Here is a 27,351-nt window from a genome sequence, read left to right on the forward strand (position 1 = left end):
TTTGATATTTATTCTTGAAGTCCTCTCCAAGTAAAATTATTTTTAACTTTCAATATTATGACCATATTTTAAGTGACCTGGGTTAATTGCCCTCCCTATGGAACTGCTACAAGCAGTTTATAATTTAAATGGAATTTTTTCCATTCCCCTTGCCCCCCCCCCTTTTTTTACATAAAGTTTGGTAATGATCTCAGGATTGTCAGTTACTTTAAACACCACAAGCAACCACTGGAAATCAAGACAGCCAGGCTTCCAAGTCAATAAAATTATTATTGCTCAGAGTTTTTCAGATGCAATAAGAACTGTGTATATTTATATCATCAAAACAAGTTAGTAAACTAGAAAAAAATTCAAAGTACCTCTGATATAAATTCATATGGAAATACAGAAATTTAGCAATGCAATTAACTACACAAAAAACTGTAAACCTGGAAATTTTAATTTAGTGATTTAAAAGGGAAAATTAGGTTTCTTCTCCCCTTTACTATCAATATTTTTTAAAAGGTGACTCTGAAATGGCAAGTATCAGAATAGAATAAACAATCTTTTAAATTGTGAATTCTAAATAGAAGAAATATCTTAATGTAGGATTTTGTTTCATTAAGGATATGAACATTTCTTAATAGAATTAAACTTATCAGATAAATGCTGCAAGGTAGTTTGAGGATGAGTGGCTGAAAAATACTTCAATCCCACTCAACCTTCAAGCTAACCCCATAATCATGGGCAGAAAGGCTTCTGTGTTTATTGCACTAAGCAGAAACTAGAAATACTATTTCCATAATCTGTAAGGGTGAAGTTTTAGTGTCATTCTGGATATGCACAGGCTTTAAAGAGTTAAAGCTCTTTTGAAGACAGAGAGTGACAGTATTTCAAAGAAAGTGCATTTTCTAATCAACTGGGATAACCCAACACTGTTCTAAAAAGGTCAAGAATCTAAACTTGGCATGAAAAATTTTCATCACTCTAGACCTTTCCTCTTATGTTATATAAGAGCAAGAACCTGGTAAGAATTAAGTCCCTACCATCCACTCCCTCAGTGAAATGTAAAAATGAGTAACAGTCCCAAAAGAAAAAGTGATTCATAGATACATTCTGCCATGTACTTTAATTTGTAGCATTTTTCATACCAGAAAAGGTTAAACACTTTTTTAACTCTAAGGTGTTAGGTGGGTACAAAATAGAGAAAAATAAAAAAAGATCGATCGATATCAAGTGGTTTAAGACATCAAAGGAAAACAAGTCACACTAACATTGCAAGGAAACCTTAGAACTTCAATTCAGAACTTGAACATACTGGACAAATTGAACACCCAGGCTATCAATTAACATTTACAGATAACAATAAGACTGTGGGAACCAGATGGCACTCCATCAGTAAGCTACTCCCTGTGTACAAATGACATCTGGTCAGTTAACAGAGTTACTGAGTGCTTGTCAGGCACCAATCACCATAATCCATACATGGGATGAAAAGAACAAGGCACAACCCAGTTGGATGACATTGCATGCTCACTTTTCGGCTAGAAAGCAAGACACTTTTATACCTAAGAAGTCTAATTATGAACTTAACATCATCTGTCTGGCTTACCATAACAAGCATTTTCTATACAATCATAATGGTATAGCTCTAAATCAACTAATTCATTCATTAACAAAAAGGAAATTTGCTGCACTTATCAGGATTCAGCATAACCACTCCCAATGATGATTCCTGTTGACTTATGAGGCATCTGCTTCATCTCCATCTATCCATATTTTCAAAAGGGGAAAGAAGACAGTTCAAATAGTATAAAAGAATTAAGAACACTTAAAATAATCCTTTCATTCTTAATGACTTTTTCTGAATCTAAATTCTTCAAAATTGAGTTATACTATTAATTACTTTGCAAAGATTATCATGAAATGGCAAATTGGTGTATTTTGACCCAAACATGGAAATAATTTTTTTACATTAGTATAGGTAAGTTTTTCTATGAATACCCAAGTTCAAAAAACCAAACTAGTCACTTAAACCCACTAGATTATTTAGCTATGTCATGTGAAACAAGAATCACATTCTAGTCTGATGTCAATTCACTACTTTACAAAGATATCAAAGTTACAAAGGTCTTCATTGGTTCATAGCCCTCTCTAAAAAGTTTGAAGAGCTCTAATTTTGCTTATTTTCAAACAAAGGTAACTTGGTTTTTGCCTCCTTAAAAGCCATCTTTCAGGGTGACTTGACATTTGGATTCCCATTGGATAGTCTCTTGGCTGTACACTGAGAGATTTCTGCATGCTACCCTAAAATTTTCAAGTTTACAATTCCTGACCTCAAACCTCTTTCCCCAGCAACCCCATTGTCTTTATCAAGGACCAAGTCTGGTTAGGGCCAAGGGGTTGCCCTGTTCCCACAGCCCACAGCTCTTTTGTTTTGTTTTAAATGTAGATATAAATGCCCCTCGAGTCATCAGAAAGTAAGCAAATAGGCATGCCAAAATATTCCTTTTAAAACATCTGTTCTAACAACAACCAATTAAAGTGATGACAGAGCCTATGAAAAGTAAAGCAGATGACCATGCTAGTGCTTTTTTTAATGCCTTATGCAATAAATTAGCACCCAGGAATAAGTTATCCAGCTTACTCTGGCTTCAGCCTCTAGTTTATGAAGTCCGACACTTTCAAAAAATAAAAAGCATAACTCAGAGTGCAATCAGCCAAAACATTATAAGCTGTTCTGTACTGACAGAGATGGGACAAGGCCCTGAGAAATAATGAAAAGGAGGCCTTTGCAGAGGCGTTACATTCATTTAATCATAGGGATCAATTAAAACCTTCTGTGTAACCCCAGATCCTTTATGAATGCAATGTCTTAAAATATTTTTTCATTGAAATTTTTCAATTAAATCAGCTGCCTAAAATGGGAGAACAAGATTTTAAACTGTAATGAGACCAAAGTCTCAGAAGAAAATAAAGACTAGAGAATCTGAAGGGAGCCCCCTCGACAAAGAATGTCATGTGGAGCAACAGCCTCCCCTGTCTGACACCTTCCTTCATTCTACAGAGCAACAGAAGGCCCTCAACTCTGCAGGTTTCAACTGAATTTACACAGTGCAGTCTGTTTTGAGGGTCACCAGCTGAGGAATAACAAAGCATCTCTTAGTTTCTCGTTTCTATGAGGATTGTTTGCACCACAACCTACATGGTTAGCATACCTGAGAATCTGCCGAGTTGGTCCATGTGTCAAACACTAAAAGAAGTGACATAAAAGTTGACACAGTGGCACACACCTATAATCCCTGACCACTAAGGAGACTGAGTCTCAAGAATTTGCAAGTTCAAGGCCAGCCTCAGGCAACTTAGCAAGATTTTTGTCTCAAAATACAACACAGCAGATGGAGCTCAGTGGTAAAGTGCCCTGAGGTTCAATTCTGAGAGAGATAGAGATAGATAGATAGATAGATAGATAGAGAGAGAGAGAGAGTAGAGAGAGAGGAGAGAATATGAAGAAAAAGGAAAGAAATAATGCAAAACAATTAAATATGAATGCCATCAGCACTCTATAGGACAATACTGATGATGATGACAATTGAAATCACTCTACTAAGGTATGAAAACCTTAGGAAGGTTTGATTCCACTGCTCTGTGTTTCTTTCTGCTTGGTTAGCCCTGAGTAAGGCTCTCATGAACCCATGAAGAAACAAGACTGGATCTGAACAGAAGAATCAGCTATACCATGTTCTCATGCCAAGCAACACAAAGATTCTTTATTCTGAGTAATGACTTTTCTTTAGGACTCCATCAAAAGAAAATATTTGTCAACTGCCTGCTTTGTGCACTGCAATTGGTCATGTTGGGAGATTGTTTAAGATCTGGGTCTTGTCTTAAGGAGTTTATAAATTAGTTGCAGAACAAGGGATGAGCTCTTGAGAAGTCAAATGGAACTTATTTACATTTCAAGGCATAAAGTGCTAGGAATGGCACCTCACATCAGCAGTGCCATGCAGACAGCATGACTGTCATTCAGATCCAAAACCAAACACACCCCTGATAGAAAGGGTGAGAGCAGGAAGAAGTACACTAATCTGCAGTCCTGCAGATTAAAGGATAAGAGCACAGGCTTCACACAAGGATACAAGTGTGTGCGTTTGTGGATAATTTCCCACAGGGCAGCGATAGTGAATCAGGATGGAAGAAATAAAGATAGATAGAGAGGAGACTAAAGGGAAGGAAAAAAAGATTTCAGCTGTAAATCTAAGAACCCCATGTTTAGACTTACTCCCCAGACCTGTTTTTTTCTACAGGATGGTCATTCCCAAATTTCTGAGAAATCTACAAATCCTAGTTACAATAAACTGACTCATTTATAAAAATTATCTTATTTTGATTAAAGCTTACAAGTACTGTTAGCCTACAAAATGTATTTTCAGATCAGATAAAATAAAGGAGATATATTTTAAGAAACCATAAAATAGACACCTGTTACCTGGACAGAGGAAACAATGCCAATGTAAAGACCCTGGAGAGGACAAGATCACAATAAAATGTCTCAGGATCCATGATCAAGGGACTGAGTTCACCAGGCTGACATTGTTCCACAAATGTTCCCATGCTCGCCAGTTACAAAGTTTCCTTTAAAAGAAGAGCCCAAGACCCTGAAAACACATCTCTCAAGAAAGCTGGCACTCTGAGAATGTGTATATTCACCCTTCATTTGCTAACAAAGCTCTGTCCTTTTTGCTAAAACCTGATGTGCTCTTCAATTCCTGCGCTTCGCCAAGGACCTAGAAAGTCGGAATGAGGCCTCCTCAAATCCCTTGTGGTGACAGTGGGAGACAGCACTGGTCACACAGATCTGTATAGGCTGAAGTTTGATCTTTTACCCTAAAGGCAGAGGAACCAGTGAAGACTTGTAGGAGGGGCTGCTGAGATTAAAGCAGTAGCAGTAGTATGCAAGACACAGTTCAGAAGCCCTAGACCTGCAAACTCACTGGAAGAGATTAGAGCAACTCCAGTTTGAAGTGAAAGGGCATTAAGTTTGGCAATGACACAAAAAATGGAAAATATGGGTCATCTACACCTAACATTTAGAATCTGGGGTGAGGTGTTAGAAAAGTACTAAAGCAGGCCCAGAGAGAAAGTGCTCAATGTTGGCCACTAATGTTGCTTTCATTATTGGTGAAAAGATGTGGATGAATGGGCCTTGGTTATAGAAGGTCAAGGAAGAGGGTAGGCCCCAGGATCCTATGATGACGACAGAACCCTGAACGTGACAGTGAGAAGAGAAACCCAACAGAGGAAGCACTGACTGACTTGCTTCCACGCAGAGATCTCTGACTACCAGTTTAAGTAAGATCCAAAGAGACCTCTTGGAGTCACAGGTCTGAGGGTGCTGGTGGGATCCTGGAGGAGCGCCCATCAAGCAGCTCCAAGGAAAGACTCTTGACTAGCTGACCAGCATAAGCCGACCCCCCACAACCCCACAAACAATTACCCCCAGAGCTGTGGCTTCCGCATTATAGCCAACAGCTCCTTGGAGGTGGCTTTAGAGACACCCATTCCCACATACTCCTGCAAATGCTGCTCTGAACCCCCAGCACCTCACTGCCCCCAGGCCCCACATCAAATGCAACTCTTGTTGATCCACTGGTGTCCAAATATAATTACATGTCTACAAAAGTCCCCTGCCAATAGTTTGGAAACCAGTGCTCTGTGAATCCCCTTATCTGACTGTTGAAGGTATGTTCCCGCATAAACACATCCAGAGGGAGATGGCACCTCAAAGATGCTCATTAGCCAGAACAAAGAGAAACAGACACCTGAACTCAAGGAGGCCACAGCTGCAAAAAATGTTTGATTCAATAGCATTAGAGCTGAAAAGAAAACTTTCATATTCAGCTGTAAGAAGTTGAGGAGTAGAACAATCTGGAAAAAAGCAAGTGAGTCTGTTTAAGTTTCCTCATGAAAGAACAGCAAAGGTTCAGCAGAGATTGCAGCCTAGGTAAAAGCAGGACTCTGTAGCTCACTTCACTCAGCAGGTCCACGGTGGCTCCAAACACAGAATGGCTCCAGCCCAGAGAGGCACATCTCACAGTGATTCCTAGAGGGCTCCATTTCTATTCCCAGACCACAGTGGCCACCGTAAGTTTTCTGTTAGGTTTTCCACGGGTGTAAATCAGCTGATAAAATGACAATGGAGGACTACAAATGGTGCATCTACCCCAAAGCTGGGTTCCTGGCTTCCATTCTTCAGGGTTACCCTTTCATTCCAAAATCTTCACAGAAAACATAACTACCAGCTGTTAGGAACTGGCATCATTGTTTACAATTTGTGTTTTTGACATACTAGCATCCCATAAACAGAAATTCAAGAAAATTCAAAATAGCTTGCCAAACAGTGCCCTACTATCAGGTAGCACTCAGCACTCATTTCTATAGCAATATCCCAAAATGTGTTAAGCCTCAAAACACAATTCAAAAATAGATAATAAAAACTGGTACTACAGACATCTGGTATTCTAAAATATAAACACATGGACAAACATATGTTTTTCTGCTCAACAGTAGTACAAGACCCAAACACAGACATTTGTAACACCTTCAGAAAGAGCTATGCAAAAGAAATGCTTCTTATTTTCTCATGAGAAAAGCATTGGCAGCCTCAGACTAAATTTATTATCTGTACACATGTGCAGATATTTTAATGAGTTGCCCCAAGCATCTTTGTACCTGTAAGCATTTCTTATTTGGGATACAAATCATTCCAATCTAAAGTAGGTATGTTTTCACTCCCTATGTATCTGACCAGAGACTTCTGCAGATCAAATGATGTGCCAGGTACCAGAGATATGGTGGCCAAAAGAGAGCCTGAGGCAGAGGCATGGGGAGAAAGCTCCGATCAGAGGGCATCAGACCTCCTGGGACATACTGACTGCAGGCTTTCTGCGGAGATCTGAGAGCAATCAGGCCCTGTAGCTCAGAAAAACTGATTTAGATTTAAAAAAAAAAAAAAAAAATGACAGTGACTAGAGTTATTAACACAGAGGATGGTGACCAGTTTAGGTAAGGATGGGTGTCACAATCACTGAGGATTACCTGAATACAAGGCAGGGTAAAGAATGAAGTCCTCTTTCAATTAAGAAACAATAAAATGCTATTATTGCCAGGTAGGCTCTGATCTTCAAGAGGTACATACCCTCTCCAGGGCATCCCTCTCAAGTGAACTGGAAAGAAAATGTCAGCAGAGTGGCCACATTCTGTTCAGTTCAAATCTCCTCCCTGCCTGACCCATCAGTGAGCCTTGAGCTCTGGAAAGTTTCATCAGGACTCCTGCAACAGTCACAGTCTCTTCTCTAGAAGGAACTGAGCCATCTTTGAACCCTGCAGTGCCCTCTGCTTCCTGGAACACCTGTCACTGATGAAAAGCATCCTTGATTTGATGGGTACCAGCTGCTAAGAACAAGCCACCCAAGGTAACCGTGGCTGCAGAATTGCTGCTTTAATGAAAAGCAGCAGCATCTGATGGGCTAGGTGTACTTCTAGGAAACAAGAAGCCTGGTTTTCTTTTAAAAGCAAACTACATGGTTCCCTTCAACACCCCTCTGACTCCACCCCACCACCACCACTCCCCCTTCATTCCCACATCCATTTAGAATTCTCGCACACCTGCTAGACATTGGATGGGGTGGGGGGGATCTTAAGCAATTGCAAGTGCCTCCCAATGCCAAGTTTAACGAAATCCATTTGCAAGCTGGTGCATTAGCCTCTTGGGGTTGCTTAAAGGAACATCAGTGTCTTTCTTCTCTGCCTCTCCCATGAGTTTCACTTGGAAATTCGGCACAAATCTCGTTTCCTTCAACTCTGGGTTTCATTTATAGGGGTTGGAAACTAATGTGCTTTTTGGCTCATGTAATGAGAAAAATTCTTTGATTAAAACACACATGAACTAATTCCTTTTTGAAGCAAACAAAACAAAATTATATTCCATGTTGCTGTAAAAGAAAATTAAGTAGACAAAGTACCATTGCTAAAGTATATCGAACACTGCTCAAGCATGACAGAAGTGGGAAAAACTACACCAAAGAGATAATGAAATCAAACTAAAAATTAAATGTTGAGGGGAAGAGATTCATTCTTCAGGAAGAATTCCAAATAATTAACTGCCAGATTTAATAAAATAAAGAATGCCCAGTTAAATCTGAATTTCAGATATTGCAAAGGACACATGCTAAAAAATTATTCCTCATTGGCCTGGTGAGCACTTGCCTAACATACAGCACCCTGGTTTTGAATCCCCCACCCAAAAATATTATTCCTTTTTTATATGAAAATCAAATTTACCTGCGTATCCTACAACTCTACAAGAGATGTCTTAATCTTACCAACGCTGTTGAGATTGGGTAGTGCTTAGTGACTCACAAAGAAGAGACTAGGGAAAAAAGTAACTTCATAGTGGAGAGATCTGGCCAACATGACATTTCTTAGTTTTGATCATGTACCATAGAAATGTAAAAGATAACAAAGGGAGAAGCCTGAATGAGAGGGATATGGAAATTCTCTGTACTACTGGCATTTCCATAAATCTAAAATTACTTCAAAATAAAAGCTTATTTAAAAAAAATCAAACGCAAGGAAATTAGAGAATATGGGGCTATCAGGGAATTGCTTCAAAATTCTACAGTAAGATGCAAGGAGAGTTGATAAATAGTAAAGTATTGATAACTATGATGTTTAAGATAAGAATAAAAGGGACATGAGCAAAAGGCAGAAAATTGTGACTAGAAACTTTACAAAGGAAATCTTTAAGGCCTCACCAAACCCAGTCACTTTTCGGTCCAAGTAGATCTTCTCCAGGTTAACCAACCATCCTGGACTGTCTGGAACTATCTAGGTTTTAGCACTGAAAGTCTCATCTCAGAAAAATCCTTCAGTCCTGGGCAAACCTTGTCCTCTCCGTGGGTGTAGGTGTGTATGTGTATGTGCGGGTGTGTGTATCGTATGCACAGGAGCACACACACAAACACACCCTGCGACTTCAAGGATAAATACAAAAAAAAGTTGGCTACTACTTCAGAGTCCAGGTAACCAATTCACATTTACAGAAAGCTTTAAAATAAGACCCTTCTTCCTCTGCCACCTACCTACCACCATTATATATTTCTGCCCAACATCAACTCCAGAAAGAGAGGGATTCTTTGCAATCATCTGTGAAAACAGAGTGCCACCTCTACACACATCCTCCCACAGGCTCAGATACACTTCTAGAACACCCCAACAGTTTTGGGAAAGGTCACCCCAAACAGTCAAGCCACCCAGAGGCAGCATGGCTTACAGTGTACAAACTTGAACAGTGGAATCCGGGCTCTTTCAGGCTCTGCTTACATCAATGTGAGCAACAGGCATCTACACGAGAGAATACCACGCCAGCCCCACTACTGAGGCAGAGCATCCTGAGACCAAAAATAGGTGCACCCTGGGTACAGTCTAAGGCACTTTCCCATTACACACCTACATTTGGAAATGAACTTACATGATACCATGAAAGGAATCCAGTGATGAAATCTTTTGTAAGGAAAGAATATGGTGGCATACCAATGACAATAGCAGCTACCATGAGCTGTGTGAGTTTCAGCGCCAGTCACATAATTGCCTGTAACCTAGCAAAAGATGCTAGGTCATGGCTACAGGCACAGGGACTTTAAGACAGAAACAAAATTATGTTCAGAGAACTTGTACAAACTCAGATTTACACATTTTCAAAAACTAAAGACCGGGGTGCTGTTCCACACTGGTGGAGACCAGAAACATGACAAATCCAATGTGGGATACTGGTTTGGATTCTGAAACAGAAAAGGGACACTAATGGAAATTAGTGGAGGAAATTCAAAGAAAGGTTAGAGATTAGTTATTCATATTATATCAATGTTGATTTCTTCAGATAACTCTGCTATGCTTATGAAAGATGTTACCGTTAGGGGAAACCAGATAAAGAAAGTACAAAAATTTCCTATTACTAATTTTGTAACTTTTCTGTAAGTCTAAAATTATTATGTCAAAATAAAATATTAAAAAGTACATTTTGCAAGTGACATGCAAAAGACTATAAATACAAACACTGAAGACCACAGGCATTCTTTAGTAAAGACATTTCACAGCTATTGAGCTGACTATGGAAACTGACTTGTATTTCATTTTTTTAAATTTCAGACTACAAAGTAACCCTTGCAAACAAGCTCACAAAGAATGGATGCTTCATCAAACACTACAGACTGTTACTCTTTGGAACGGTAGTTCCAAATGCCAAGGACAATTTAATTTTGTTATTCAAGCTACTTGTCACTCAGAGCACCATTTAAGTGAAATATATGTAACTAAGTTGGTTTTGCCAGGCTCTTCCTGGAACTATATTTGCTGCTGGGGCCCCAGGGCCTAAATGAGGAGACCACAGTAAAGAAGACAATGCCTCCTTTCCATACCCTGCACACTCACAGAGGGAGGATAGAGTCTGTACTGGTCCTGTGTACAAAATGGGTATGGAGTCAGGGGGACACTACATGTGGACACAAAAGGACTAACCTGTCACACAACCCACATAAATTGATAGCCTACCAGGGCAGAGTCACATACTCCAGAGCCTCCTGAGATCACAGGTCTGATTCCATAGCCAGTAATCAGGAGACACCCAATAATTGCTTTCCTAGAAGCAACAGTCACCACAGCATTACACAGGCACCTGCTGGCTTCATTCTGAGGACTCTTAGCTGGAGATGCTGAAGTGATAATAGTTTGGATCTTGAATGTCCCTAAAAAGCCCAGGTGTTGAAACCTTGGTCCCCAGCCCATGGTGCTACTGAGAAGTGGCAGAACCTTTAGGAGGTAGGGCCTAGTGAAAGGAAGTCAGATCACTGAGCATGCCCTTGAAGGGGATATTTGGACCCTGGCCTCTTCCTGTCTTTTTTGCTTCCTAGTTTTCATGAAGTAAGTAAGCAATTCCTCCACCACATATTCCTGCCATGATGCCCTACATGTACTGCCACAGGCCCAAAGCACAAGGGCCAAGTAACCATGGACAGAATGCATGAGTCAAAATAAACCTGTCTCCCTTATAAGTTGCTTATCTTGGGTGGTTAGTCACAACAATGGAAAGTTAACTAACACAAAGGCTTCTGCTGCAGTGCCATGCAGTGCCAGTCATGGAAAGAGATGCTGAGACCCTTGATGCCAGCCTCCACAAAGGACCAACCTCCTTGTTAGCAGCAGTTTTGAAAATCAGTGGTGATCCACCTTATTGGTAAATAAGAGATGAAGCAAGATCCCAATAATGCACATTCACTTACTTATAAATTATATACTTCTCCTGTAGTAGTCATACCTAAGGATAGTCTAAAATAGCTCTCAAAAACAGAATTTTTACAAAATGGGATACATAAATAAAAGAGGTAGTATTTACTTCTCATACTTCTATTGCTTTTTTTTCCCCCATAGCCCACTCCAGAGACCCATGGCTCATTAAGTCTCTAGCTCCCACCCTGGATCATGGTCACCACTGAGGAAGAAATAGGAAAACATAAGATTTGAGGCCAAGGTAGCATGAGACCCACAGCCCTGGATCAGACACCTCTGCCTCCCACCCAATATTTTCCACACATCTCCAGTTGTGGACTGAAAACACAAACTGAGCATGGCACTTCTTTGCTTTCAATCTGTTATGGTTTAGATGTGATATCCCCCAAAAGTTCACATGTGAGATGATGCAAGAAGGTTTGGAGGAGAAATGATTAGGTTATAGCCTTAACCTAATCAGTGAATTAATTCCATAACTGAAGTGACAGGGTATGGCTGGAGGAGGTGGGAACTGGGGTGTGGCTTTGGGGTATATATTTGTATCTGGCCAGTGGAGTCGCTCTCTCTGCTTCCTGATCACCATGCCAGCTGCTTCCCTCTGCCACACTCTTCCACCATGATGTTCTGCCTCACCTTGAGCCCCAAGAATTGGAGCCTGCCTTCTATGGTCTAAGACCTCTGAAACTGTGAGCCCCCAAATAAGCCTTTCCTCTCCTACAGTTGTGCTGATCGAGTCCTTTAGTCACTGCAGCAAAAAAGCTGACCAAAACACAATTCTTCCAGGGCTCCCCAAGACTTTGAAGATAATACACAAAGTGCATAAAAATGGCATCCACAGCCTTTACCAAAATCCTCAGCCAAATCAACCCCCTGACCCCTGCTGACCACAGTCAGACACACCTATTTGCAGATTCAGGGCCATACTGTGGTAGCAGCTTCTAAGCAGTTTCCCAGTCATCCTCACCTCCTGGAGTCCATGTCTTTATGTAGTCCCATCTGACTACGTGACCTCTCATAGTGAATAGGGCTAGCTGGTTTAACCAACAGGAATGACCACAGAAATGACATCTGTGAGGCTGGATTACAAAAGACATGGCAGCTCCCACCTTGCTCTGGCTCTGATGGCTTCTCCTAAGTGGCTTCTCCTAAGGATCAAACAGCCCCAGAAAGGGATGCTGTGGAGAAGACTGAGGCCTCCTGCAAACACCCAGTGTCAGCTTGCCAGCCAAGTGAATAGCCACCTCAGAAGGGGGACCTCCAACCCCGGTAGAGCTTTTAGATGACTATGGCCCTGGCTGACAACCCAACAGCAGCCAAATATGAGACCCTGAGCCAGAAATGCCCAGTTAAGTTGTTCCTGGATTCCTCTATTCAGAAACAATATGAGATAATAATATTGCTATTTTTGCTACTATGTTTCAAGGTATTTTTGTTACCTAGCAATAAATAAGATGCTTTGCTTGATCCTCTTCCATGTCCTTGCATAGTTTGTCTCTTGTCTCAGAATGTCCTATGTCCTTCTCATCCACATATGTAACCTTCCTCTCCCCTGCCACACTATGTGTATATCTCTGCACTCACACACACACACACACAGAGTTGTCCTCCTTTAGTCATGCTTTCACTTTCCTTGGTTTCAGTTACCCAAGGGCAGCCCATTGTCTAAAAACATTACATGGAAAATCTCAAAAATAAACAATTCATAAGTTTTTAAACATATTCTATTCTGTAATAGTGTGACAAAATCTTGTGCTACCCAAGAATCATCCTTTTGTGCAGTGTACTATACATAGTATCAGAAAAAGTAGAGCATTTAGTATTTAAGGTTTGTTACCATCCCTGGTTTCAGCCATCCACTAGGAGTCTTAAAATGTAACCCCATGGATAAGGAGGGACTACTCTGTGTGTGTGTGTGTGTGTGTGTGTGTGTGTATGTATGTGTGTGTCTCCCTCTATCTCACACACACACACCCTTGCTGCTTAAAATTTTTAAATGATCTAAACACTTGTTTCTTTCTCCTGGGGCCCTGGTAGCAACCTGTGGGCAGAGGTGGACTTTCATTTCTGTGTCTTCAATGTCAAACACAGTCTTAACACAGTAGATACTAAAAGATGGTTGAGTCAACAAAAGGGACATAGGAAAATATAGATGAATGGAGGAAGGGACAGACAAGGCAAGGCCCAGCAGCAGTCAGAGGGAAAGGAAGCAAGTCTGTACTTTTGCACTGGAAAGGGAGAGTCTTACCAGCCTGTCTAAGGTTGTTAGACTGAAGAGCCTTGGCAGCAGCAAGCAAACAGCTTCCTACAAACCTTACACTGAACACTAAATTTCATCTTGGAAATCACAAGAGTCTCTCCCCCAACCTGCTCTCTTTTATAGAACCTCATCACTGCAGTCCTGAGCCCTTGTAGTGGAATCTCCCATGACAGAAGACATGAGAAGAAATAGCATGAAGCTAAGCCCCAAGCACCAATATTCAGTCAGAAAGCATCAACATGAGGGGCATTAAAAATGACCATTCCCTTCATCTTAAAACATCCTAGAAAAATCTACAAAGAAGAACACTTGTTCATGCTGAGAGGAGGTTACACAGATGTTCACTGAATTATTTCTTCTTCCACTTCTGAAATAGTAATTCATAATAAACATATTAACTGGGAAAGAAGAATGAAAAGAACAAAATGAGCTCTGATCACAGAAGTAATTCTGTGCTCAAAGTTTTATAAAAAAAATCAAATTAATTAAAATGAACTGTTCACTTTGGTAATGCTGTGAGTCAATGTACTTAATTACCTGTTGCATGGATGCTTTTTATGACCTTTTCTCCCAAACCAGATCATGAAAACAAGGTTTCTTAGGATGCCAGTTCTATTAAGACCTTTTCAAAGGAAATGCCATTCTTCAAAGAGGTTAACCTAAGCAGGAAAGCAAATGGATAGATCCCAGAGAGAACAAGACCACTTGGCACAGCCAGAGACACATTGTCTCACAGACTGATTCACAACCCCTCCCAGGGCATGAACCCTCACTCCCAGTACACAACGACAGCAAGAAAGAACTGTGAGGCAGGGTCATGAAAAAAAACGTTAATTTACCAGTAATTTCACCTCTTTGAGCCACAACTGAGCTATCTGAAGCAATTGTATCTGTACAATAAAGTGACAAGAAAGCCAAAATTGACCTATTGTCTATTAACATCTATTCAGAAAGAAAGTGGAACCAAAAAAAAAGAGAGGGGAAGAGATATTTGATTTCTCTCTTACTCCTACTTATTTTTAAGTATCAGTACATGTAGATCAACCCCATTCTTTTTAATGCACACTAGTTTCTGCAGTATGGGAAGGGCAATATTTATCTAATCTTTCCTCTACAGATTAGCGTCTTGGTTATTTTAGTAATGCTGTATTGAATACCCTTGCACCAATATCACCTCTGGGCATGTTCACAGAAGTGGAATTGCTCAGTCAAATTATGTCTGGTTATAATTCTAGTCAATATTGCTAACTGCCTTCTAAAAGACTTCACCAGCTTGCTCGCATCAACTATGTATCAGACTGCCCGTTTCCTTGCACTCTTGTCAATAATCTTGATGATATTATCAATTTTTAATTTTTACCAATCTAAACAGGCAAAACAATGGGATTTTATAATCTTCATTTTCTGGATCATCAGTTAGACTGATGATCAAATCTTAACGTCCATTTGTATTTTCTGGGAATTACCTGTTAATTGCCTTTTCCCAGGTCCCCATAACTTTTTGGCCTTTTTTGCTATTTATTTGTATGTGCTTTTATACATTGTTTTAATCAGCTATTTCACTTTTTCTAAAATTTATACAGAAGTACACAACCCCTTAAACAAGTTTGATAAAGGAGAATAAACAGGAAGACATTGCTATGCTCAATATGAATATAACTACAGTAACCAACACAATGTGGTAACAGTAAAGGAATAGGCATAAAGATCAATGGAACAAAACAGAGAAACCAGAAACCCACCAAATAAGTCTAACTACATATTGACAAAGATATAAAAATGGAGGAAAGATGGTGCTGGATCAATAGGATATCCATGGAGGGCAGTGGGAGGTGGTGAACATCAGTCTAAAGATGGGAGTACCATGTCAATTTCCTGGATGTAATATTGTACTATGGTTTTGCAAGATGCTTCCATATGGGGAAACAGGGTGAAGAGTTCTCACTATATTTTTTCTTATAACTGCATGAGAACCTATAATTACTTCAGTAAAACTTCAACTTAAAAACACATCCACAAGTCTAAGGTAGCCGGCCTGGGCCGGCCTGGGCCAGAAACAGTGTGGGATGGGAGTCCTTTGTCACAGGCAGGGAATGAATGGGCACTACAAACACTTCACACTCTGTAAGGTAGGAGGCACCTGCTCTAGCAAGGATCTGAAGGTTCAGGTGATCTATGGGCTGGAGTTCCAGGCACATGCGCTAACACCTCAAACTGCAGAAACAGATGCCATTGGGTTTTTGGTTGGGATGCAGCCACTTAAATATGATAGTCGAATCCACATCATAGGTTTTGACAATGAAAATAACATTATAAATAAAAATGTCCTCCTGCATCAAGTTGGTGAAATCTGGCATATTAGTGCCAGTCCTGCAAATAAAAGTGTACTGACAACCTGCTACAATAAAACATGATCCCTGTCCTATGTATGCCTTGTCTAGTCACCTGCCATCTGCCACTGTGGACCTCTGAACTGCTCTGATGCTGAATACCCTTAACTGTCCAAGCCCCACCTGAGAGAGAACAAGGACTTTGGATTACTTCCCCCAACTTCACCCTCTTTCAACAGCAAGCTGTTTGGAGATGTCCCACCCATTTTTCCATAGAAATGGAATGCAGAAATTGACAGTGGGGAAATGTAACAGTGGTCCGCTTTATGCTTTAAATATAGCCCTTGCTGCTCTGCCACTGTACCTTATTTTTTAAATGAACATGTTTCCTTCTCTTCTCCCTGCTCCTCCGTAATCTCTCCCTACCCCCAATCTCAGGGGAAACAGGATTACCTTTCTTCTCTATCTAGGCAGATTTATCTGTCCTTGAGTACACACCCACCATAGGAATGAAGTAATCCAGACTTTGGGGATTGTGCTAGAAGATTGCAGAGATGACTAGCTCCCAAATTAACTAGTGGATTACAACTCCAATAGAGAACAGGTGGAATGTAGCCTTTAAATCACCTCTTTAAAAGCCCCCCCACACACACACCTTCCTACCCCTGGCCTTCCTGCTCATGGGCAAAATCACAGCTTCTGGGACAGGAGTCCCCTGTGTTTCTCCTTTGGTAGCAAAGCAATAAAACTCCTTTTTTCTTTTTCTCAAAAAAACAAAGAAAAAAGAAAATCACCTACACAAGACTGGGATCCTAATTAGAATAAGATAAATTCCATGTTAGTATAAATATATCAAAATAGATTTTACTGTCATGTATAACTAAACAGAACAAAAAATATTGCCAGTATTTTCTCTAATCTTAACTTTTCTCTTCTGAATTTCTTTGTGGTAAAGAAAGTCACATACTTAGAATTTTGGTTCCTTTTAATGAAATAGTACATAGGAGGAATCTGATGTCAGTCACCATTCCCCCTCCCTTTTCCTCTCCTACACCCTCCCCCTTTTCTCCCTCCTCTACTCCACTGATCTTCCTGTCATTTATTTGGTTTTGATTGGTACTTTCTACATATACATAAAGGAGAAATTCCTGTTACAATATAGATATAGATATAACATGATTGTTAGATTCTTTCCGTATTTCTTTCCCTTTCCCTTCCTTCCTCTCTCTCTCTTATTCTCCTACTCTACTCCACTCCATAAAGATCTTCCCTACATCCTTATGATGTCTGATCCCCTTCCCCATTGCCTTCTTTTCCTTATTTTGCTTTAGCTTCCACATGAGAGAAAATATTTGACCCTTGATTTTCTGACTCTGTCTTATGTCATATAACATGATTTTTCTCCATTTCCATTTATTTACCAACAGAGGCCATTATTTCCATTCTTCTTTACGGCTAAGAAAAACTCCATTGTGTATTTATTTATTTATATATATATATATACATACACACACACACCACATTTTTTGATCCATTCATCTATTGACAAGACATTCAGTTGATTCCATAATTTAGCTATTGTGAATTGTGCTTTTATAAACATTGTAGTGGCTATACATAATATGCTAATTTTAGTTCTTCTGGACAAAAACTGAAGAGCGAGATAGCCGAGTCATATGATAGTTCCATTCCTAGTTTTTTGAGGAATCTCCACACCACTTTCCAAAGTGGCTGTACTAATTTGCAGTCCCACCAACAAAGTATGAGTGTACCTTTTTCCAAGGGGGTTATTTTTTATCTAGTTAAATTTACTTTGCTCTTTATGCCTCCTGGGTTTATTTAATATTTTATACTTTGCAAATTCTTGAAGTTGCTAAAATGAGCAGTGAGATAATTTTAAAAGTCTTTTTACTAATAAGACTTTTCATGATAGTCTTTGTTAATTAGCCAAAACAAATCATAAAAGACAACATCAGAAAATTAAGCAATCCTGGGCATGACCTTAAGAGAATATTTAAGTGATCTCAATTTAAAGCTTAAGTTGATAGGACAAGAAAAGAGATGCTAAACATCATGGCTATGAGGAAAGCACACGTATATGCAGCTGCTCATGAAGGGAGAAGGAATGAGTCTCTAGAGCCCGGACAACATTAGAGCCCAGACAACATTAGAGCCCTCATCTTTCCCTAGGCATTCACTGAGGGGACCATCAGAGTCAAAGGCACAGTCTGACACAGTACTGCATTGGTCAAGTTCTTTAGTACCTGACCCATTAGACTATATATTCCAGAAAGAAGTGATGTCTGTTGCATTTTGCTAAAACTTTGCAAGACATATAAAATGACTATTTTGAAATCATAACTTCCCACATTTATCTGGACTTATGAATTTTATTTAAATAAAAATTACTCATTAGAACATCCCAGATATCTTAAGCAGAATGTAATCAAGTTACATTTCTAATGCCCAAAATGTTCTGGGTGTCACTTCAGGGGCTTCGCCTACTTTCCACACAGAGATGAGTGACCTGTCTAAAGTTGTCAGATGCCACACCCAAGCCTGGGCCAGAGTGCAGCTTCTCAAAGTATGCTATCTGTACAGTACCAAAAATTTTTCCTTTGATTCTAACACGGAGGGTGTTAATAAAGAGTGTCTCAGTGAAACCAAAACATAAACATTTAAAAGTATTTAACCAGTGGAATAAGAATATACATAGATCCTCTTCTTTTACCTACTTACTTTTACCTGTGTGTTTTATCTGGGGCTATACCCAAACAACAAGGTATTAGTGGCCACTGAGAAATGAAACTGGATGGCACAATTTCTTCATTTCAAAGAAAGTTCAATTTCATTGACAATTTCATCTATTAGTCTATAAAAAGCATAACAAGCTTTTTTATTAGAAATTAAATATAAATAAAAGATGGTCCAACTACAGTTTTCCATTTGAACCTAGACTTATATCTTTGGAAAGAGATGAAAATACACACACATGTCAGGCTTTTATGCTCTCAGCCTGGAATGTTCTACCCCCAGATATCCACATGAAAAGGTGCTTAATAATCACTTGCACAAATAGACATAATACTTAACAAGGAAACCCATTTTAAAACACTGGGCCCCAGATATTTATTATAAATCAAACCTTTCCCAATTATAATATGGATTTTCAGAAATCTTTGCCTGATGTAACTGTGATCCTACTTAGGTACTGAGAGCACCACTGGGAATATTATGACCTCAAAGGACATTAAATCCTTGTTCTGACCTGTTCTCCCAGGACTAGCACTCAGAACTCCCCAAATTTTCAGCCACAGGCATTATAAATCACCATGGGGTAGGGCCCTGAGTGAATTCTTGCCTCCCCAGAACAAAAGAACTAGGGGCGGGGGCGCGGGGGGACTTCTTAGATAACAGAACACTGACCTATAAAAGGAAACCAGAGGCAAAAACTCAAGACTGGTTAAGTGATGATGGTGGGCATGGCAGAAGTCCAAATCTGGATGGAAAGACTTTGCAGAAAACTATGAATGAACTTGTCAATGGTATTTAAACTTCCTTAAAGAACTGTGAAGGCCACTCTTGACAATACAGAATTTGGATGGTACAACTCTTCATAACAACAGAATTCATAGTCACTGGTTATGTTTACCCAGCACATAAAACAATAAAGTTCAATCCTAAAATATTTAGCTTGAAAAAATATTCTCAGTTGCTTCCAGGTTTAAATATTGAACAAATCTCCATGCATTTTTAAACTCCTCTTACTATAATAATGACATTCTCAGAACACACTGCACAATTCATGCATCCCCTCCCACGTTATTTCCTTCTCATGGATCTGTGAGGTCCACAGGGCAGGCATTACCATTCCCATTTCAGAGAGGAAGCCTAAGGAAGTACATAGCTTCCCCAAGCCCACCCTGCAGGAAGCAGAAGTGGGTTCTAGAATACAAGCTTTCTCACTTGAAATCTCTAATTCTGCCCACTAAATCTCAATGCAGAAGAGACCTAGCTTCTTGTGGTTCTTTGTTGTTTTTCATTAAAATCCAAAACACCACAATGACCCACAAGAAATACACCTCCATTACTAGATAATTTAAATTAATGCTATCTTTTCGATAAATGACAGAGCCTTGTCACTTCTCTCTCTCCTAAGATAGTCTCCAAAGTTCGTCACCTCCTGGCATTCAGGCCTGTGTAGTCCCCTTCAATATGAATGGGTTTGATCTTTGTAACCAATAGGATACTGTGAGAATAAGTATGTGATTTGCCAGGGCAGACCCTAAAGAACATTGTGGCCTCCACCTTGTTTTCTCTTGAGCTGCTCACTCTTGGGGTAGTCAGTTGCCATGTCATGAGCCATGTCGAGTCCTATGTGGAGGGCTATGTGGAGAAGAACTGAGGCCTTCTGCCATCAGACAGCCCCAAGTCACATAAATGAGTCATCCTGGAGATAGAGTCTCAGGCAACCCATTGGACTGACTTTGTCATCTGTGACCACACAAGACACCCTGAATTAGGCCTCTCCTAAATGCCTACCCATAGAAACCATGAGCTAATACACATGTATTGTTTTAAGCCACTAAATGTAATTTGTTATACAATGATAGAGGCTAACATACCTGCATTTTCTTTCAAGATCCCAGGTACTCACAGACAATAAGCACCTGTTGACTTGAATCAAGGCAATAGTGAGAATGACTTTAATCTGGACTCCTCACTCTACCCCTTTTGTGGCCAAGACCACATCTGGATAACCCAATTAGTTAAGGTTAAAAGTACTCACTTCTGTGACTATGGAGGATTGAAAAGATTATGGAAAAGTAATGGTCAAAGTAGTTTTAAGTCATTTATCTTAAAAGTCTCCAAGACTACTGGAGGTTCTTGTCGATTTTTTAATAAATAAGAAAAGCTATTTTTCCCTCTTGTGTGTTTAACATATTGCCAATAGAGTAATAATTTCACAAACTATAAAAGGCCCAGTGCTAAGTTGCATGTTACTAGGCATAGTAGGGACCAGACTGCAGTCCTTGAGGGATTCTCAGTGCATCCTGCTCATTTGTAAAGTAAGGTTACATAACCAAAGAAAGACCACCCAAGGATGACAGGGACGTACAAACAAGAACATGAGAACAGCTTTGGCTTAGTTATAAGAGAACTGCCTTGGAAAAAATCTGAATATGATATGTAGATTAGCACTGTCTCAATACTAATGTCCTAGTTTAAAACATTATATGATAGTCGTAAATAAGAAAACATAAAGCCAAGTTGGATAAAGGTGCACAGGCACTATTGTACTATTTCTGCAACTTTTTGTAGACTAAATTATTTCAAATAAAAAGGTTTAAAAACAAAATTCATTTAAGGCACAACAAAAAATAATATTGCCAATAAAACTTAAAAGACACTAAACCCATTTCCTGAAGGACACCAATATCAGTTTTCTCGAATATACTTGGAAATGTTTGTTCTAACATGGTCACAACTAAGGAAGGTACTGAGTCTAAGATTCATTTCAAACCTTCCATTCTCTGGTGCACTAAAGACTGAAAGTGTTTGGCTGTGTGGTGTGTGTTGTGGGGGCTGTGGGCCCTGAACCTTGACAACTAGAGAAAGCACAGACATGGTGCTCACCCAACACCCACGTGCTCCTAGTGTTCCCAGTCTCCCTCTGGAGTGAATGACTCAGATGGGAGCATAAACACAGGTGATGTGGAAAAGCTGATGAGCACCTCCATCCTTCTGGTCCCAATAGGGAGGTTAAGGACATAGGCTGGAGGGATGTGGTTTTCTGGGTCAGCAGATAAAGGAGACTCCTGACAAAACAGGAGGTGCTTTAGTGAGATTAACTTTCATTGTATTATGCCATAGAGATTTCATAATTTGACTGCTGTGGCAGCTAGTATTTCTGAAAATTCCAACTAAGTTATTTCCATTCAGAGAGTAACCCAGAACTTAAAAAAAAAAAAAAAAAAAAAAGCAAAAATGCTAAAAGTTATCAGGTCATAATAAAAATCCTCATGGAGGAGAATAAAATAGAACTATCCAGACCTCCCTCACTTTTAAATATACCCTCCATTAATCTACAGAAGAACAAAATCAAGCACCTATTCATATGCAAGGATGTTTACTGCCACCCTGCCTATTTGTATTGGGGAAAAAGTGAAAACAAACTAAACACTCATCAAATAGATAAAGGACATAACCACTCTGACATGCTCTCTTTGGGCCCCACCCTGCCCACTACTGTGATTCTGCTCACCTTTCTCTCTAGTTAGACTTTAATCATCAGTGCATACGGGCCTGCCACACACACAGAGGGATACCCTATAAAATGTACATTTTCTGTGATGGCCAATAATCACTGACACAGGATGAGGAATACATGTTAGTTTGCTCTATTATCCTCTCTGCTTATGTTGGGTTTCAAGTTTTCTATAATACAGTTATAAAAGTGAATATTTCAGAAAAATTACAATAATTAAAACAGAATAATTCTTGTGATAAACAGAAATTATTATATTCAGTAAAAGCAGCAAGGAAATAATGCGGGCAGATAAAGCAAGCGGTCTAGTACATCAGTGATGAGAGTGGGTTGCTAACAGATAAACTCATTAGTCTACTATAATCACTCACATAAATTCTGTGACAATTGAAGCTATGTGTACCTAGATTAATTTAAGAAAGTTCATGATCTTGTTTTAAAAACAAATATACTGAATCAGAAGCACTCCCAATTAGACCCCCATTTCCTAAACTGTATTATAGACCCTAAAATTCTGGGTACTTGTTTTGTAATTACTGAAATTAAATTCAAATGGAATACCATAACTAAACATCCCAATAGTCAAAAGCACTCTTCAAAATATCATACTTTAAATTAAATATTAAAATAAAATAAAGAAGCATGATCCATAAACATTCACATTCCAAATGATTACTTTTTAAAATAATAATAGATTACCAAAAGAACACTGTTAATATTGATTAACACTCAATAAAGGAGGTTCTTTAACATTGTAAGAAACTTCTATTTGCATATGTACAAAACTGAAGCCTCTCTTGTTAATTTAACTTTTTACACAACCATTTTTTTTTCCCAATCTGTTGAATGCAGTGTTTCCAACTACAAAACACACGGGTTCTGGAGATGGGCCAGTATGACTCCCAGACCTCTGCCCTGGAGAAATGCAACCGAGTGGGTGAGCTCTGAAGAACGACTCTGCAAGAAGGACTGGTCACTCCCCTCTAGGGAGTGACCTTTGGAAAAGAAGGTAACACACACACCTGCCAACCCCTGCAACTGTCCAGCCAACTCAACTGTACACCCAAGTCAAAGACATGAGCACTTTCTAGAGCTGCTGACCCCTGTAGGATCAAGTGCCACTCACTGGCCTAAGCAATGTTGGGGCTCTATCTGTTTAAAGAGACCATATTAGAATCAGAAAAGTTCAGACACAAGGAATCAGACATGACACAATCTGAAAGACTGTCTTCTATTGAAGCCCAGCTCTCTTACCCAATAGCTATCCCATTTGACCTCGAACAAATCATTTAAATAATGAAGATTCTTCCCCTTTTCATGGCAATTGTGTGGGTTAAGTACATGAATATGAAACTTATAATTTGGTCCACTATTTAACATACTCCTCCTTCATGTACAATAACCTCATTTTTTCAAAGGTTTACTTTTAGAATTATACATTTCCCAAAAACAGCTTCCTAACATGTCATTTAAAAAAAAAAAAAAAATTGAAGGGAAGAATACCAGCCTACTATCCAAAAAGAGAAGACTGATTAGAGGTTTATGAGTTAATATCAGGCTAATTTTTTAAAAAGCATGCTGTCATTTCATCTTATATGCATCTTTTTAAAAATTTTTTATTTGTTCTAATTTGTTGCACATGACAGAATGCATTTATATATTTTGATAGATCATACATAAATGGTGTGTAATTTCTCATTTTTTTGATTATACATATTGCAGAATCACATCAGTCATGCAGTCATATATGTATATAAGGTAATAAAGTCTGTTTCATTCTACTATCCTGCATCTTACATTAATTGTAAGCCATGGATAAGTAAAATTATTTGGATTTCAAAAGCTGCTTTTATTTTTTGGGACATTCTTATTTCACACTCAACCAAATTTAACTAATACTTTCATACATTAGAATACTTTAATATATCAGTTTAAAGAAAGCTAATTTATGGATTTACTAATTGTTCTTTAAGTAAGTCAACCACAATCTGCTTATTAAAAACCCCAACCACAGGGGCTGGGGTTGTAGCTCAGTGGTAGAGCGCTTGCCTAGCATGTGTGAGGCACTGGGTTCGATTCTCAGCATCATCTATAAATAAATAAATAAATAAATAAATAAAATAAAGGTCCATTGACAATTTAAGAAATGTTTTTAAAAAAACACCCCCGTATTACACCCTTCTTGTTTTAGGAAGTCTCAGACACACTGGCAAAAATTCTATTCCTTAAGCAAATCAGTCAACACCAACTTTCAAGCACTTCTCTCTAGTACCATTTAGTCCCTAGGCAGATGAGAGCCTTCACTAGTCTTTTCTATCAAAGACCTACCAATTACCTTATTATTTTTAATCCCACCCAACATCTGCAAACACTTTTATGTCTCCATTTCTTCTGTTTTGTACTAATGCAAGTTCAGTTGTGGCTCCTCACATCTGAGGCAGGTCCACAAACTCAAGTTGAGAGCACTGTATTAGACATGAGGTCTAAGAGCTCTAGTGGGAAGGTAAGGCCCATTTATGTGGGCACTATAGTTTGCATCTTGAACGTCCCCCAAAGGCCCACGTATTGAAGGTTTGGTTCCCATCTCATGGCACTAGTTGGAGACTACGGAACCTTTAGGAGGTGGGGCCAAGTGGAAGGAAATGAGGTCATTGAGGGTGTGACCTTGAAAGAGATACTGGGACCCTGATGCTTCCTCTTCCTCTCTCTTTGCCTCCTGGCTGCCATGAGATGTGCCACTTCCTTCACTCCATGCTCCTATCATGATATGTTGTCTCGCCACAGGTCCAAAAGCATTGGGCCAACTGACCATGGACTGAAACCTCTAAAACAGTGAGCCCAAATAAACCTTTCTTCCTTCTGAGTTGATTATCTCAGGTATTTTGTCACAGTATGTGCCTTAAGTCTATATGTAAGATGAGGCAAGTTAAGAGCAGGGTGTGATGGTACACACCTTTAGTCCTAGCTACTTAAGAGGCTGAGGCAGGAGGATTGCTTGAGCCTAGGAGTTCAAGGCCAGCCTGGGCAACATAGTAAATCCCTATCTCATATTAAAATAAGATAAAGTAACCCAGGGAGAGGTACACTTCACAAAACTGAAGACAGAAGCATTGTCTCTGGAAAGGTTTTCCAGTACTACTGAGGCCCTTCAGGTTGTATCTAGCTTAGTCCAAAATCTGGATGAGTCTCTCCAGATTCAGCCTGCTGGTTCCTGAACAGAAGCCAAGCAGGAGCCACAAAGTAAAAGGGTTGCCCAAGATTTTGACTTCCTAGAACCCACTCTACCAGCCTAAAAACATGAAGTTGAAATTGAGCTGTTATGTCACTATTTTAGAAATTACTTTATTCTTTTGTTATTGTCTAGCTAATTTTTATTGGGAATCCCAAAAATGCTTAGAAGTGCACTTAATTTTAAGAATCAAGTATATAAGTATATGCAAAGACTGAAATGCAGGCACTTGAGGGCCCACATGCTGTACCCTGAGTTCCAGCCATCTCAGATGGACAAATCCATGTAAGTTCCAGTTCAGCTGACATCAGCAGTCCTCAAGCAAGCACTAAGGGTCTTTTTGCCTCAAGGCCTTCTCAGAAGCCATGGAAATCTGCTAACTTGCTTGGACAGACAGTGGAGGCAGGAATAAATGGCTAGAAGACCCATTTCTCATTTCTGGATAAATAACCCTAGAAGACATTCTGCATTTCAATGTAACTATAATAATCTGGTAAGCCCTATACTCTAAGCCTTTTAGCAGCATTTTTGGTCTAGATCTTGTGTTATATCCCCAAAAGGATACTAGAGCCAACAAAAAACTATGGTTTGCCTTAGAAGCACAAATGGAGTCACCTGAAGAACTCTGGAAATCCTGATGCTCAGTCTGCTCTCTAGTAAAGTGATATTGACCTATCTTGCAAGAAGGGGTTCCAGCTGCTCAAGGTTCGGCCCTATCTATGATGGCACCTGGGAATTCTAACACCAGCCAAGAATGCAGTCAGCAGAGACTTACAGAAAGGGTCATAAGATGCAGTGAGGCAACTTGAAGAGGGTCAGTCTGAGGTTTAAGGTAAACCCTCTTTTTACCAGAGCGTATTAGTGGCAGAAGATTCACAAAAGTGAGAGGCTGATAGAAACATTATATACCAACAGATGGTTTCTCTTTTTACATAAATGAACCCACACTATTTGTTCTTTAGAGATATGCTTATTTCATACAATTATTTAGTTACTCTATTTACATATATGCAAATATCCCTATTGCATTCAATTTAAAAATTAGCTAGATGCCCTAACACCTTATTTGAAAACCCACCTCTTGCCCACTGATCTGAAATGCTATCTTTATAATACCCCCAACTTTCCATAAATAATCAGGTTCTCTTTAGGTCTTTTATTTAGCCTACTAATAACTTTCTCTCCTCTTCTGCCAGCACCATCTGTTTTCATTACTACAATGTTGTAATACATTCTAATATTAGCAAGGCCAGTACCCTACGTGAGATTTTTTAAATTACATTTATCTCTTCAATTTCACTGGAATTTATTCTAAGGTATGGTATAAAGTAAGAATCTAAAACGATTAATTTTCCATAATTGCCAACCAGTTGCCCAATTACCACTTAATGAGAAATCTTCCATCTGCCATCAAAGTGTAATGCCTACTGGATCACATATTACAATCTTCCAGAGTAAGGAGCACACATTCAATTCTGAATTGTCTCTTGCTTTCCCTTAAGTGGTCTAAGATCCCTGCCCTTAGGGAACTTACATTCCAGCAGGAGAAATAGGCAACCAATTTTAAAAGTAAATAACCAATAGAAGATTTTAGAAGGTGATACATCTGATATAAAAATAAATAAATCAAAAGTATGAAGTGAAGCAGTGCAGGGCCCTGGGAGTGTAGCGCAGGGCAGCTGCAGCGTGAAGTGACATGATGGGGTGGTGGGAGGAGGATGGACGAAGCAGCTGCAATGTGACAAGGGTGGCAGGGCTTGACAGCATGGGTGTGGGAACTAAGCACATACTCAACAAGGTCTGTACTTAGTTTAAAGTTCTGCTAGCAACATCCTGAAATGTTTAATAATTTCACCTATGAATCTGGTAGGTGAAGTTCAAAGTGATCAGGTGCATGCACATGACCAGAGGAGATATGCACGATGAGGGTACCCATGGCCTT

General features: G+C 39.4%; 1 protein-coding gene across 1 annotated transcript in view; it reads right to left on the bottom strand.

The window, feature by feature from the left end:
* Window positions 1-27,351, bottom strand: part of DTD1 (D-aminoacyl-tRNA deacylase 1) — a 177,206-nt gene that overhangs the window by 81,629 nt on the left and 68,226 nt on the right. The window lies entirely within an intron of this gene.

The sequence above is a fragment of the Sciurus vulgaris genome (genome assembly GCF_902686455.1).
Source record: "Sciurus vulgaris genome assembly, chromosome: 2".
Taxonomy (NCBI): Eukaryota; Metazoa; Chordata; class Mammalia; order Rodentia; family Sciuridae; genus Sciurus; species Sciurus vulgaris.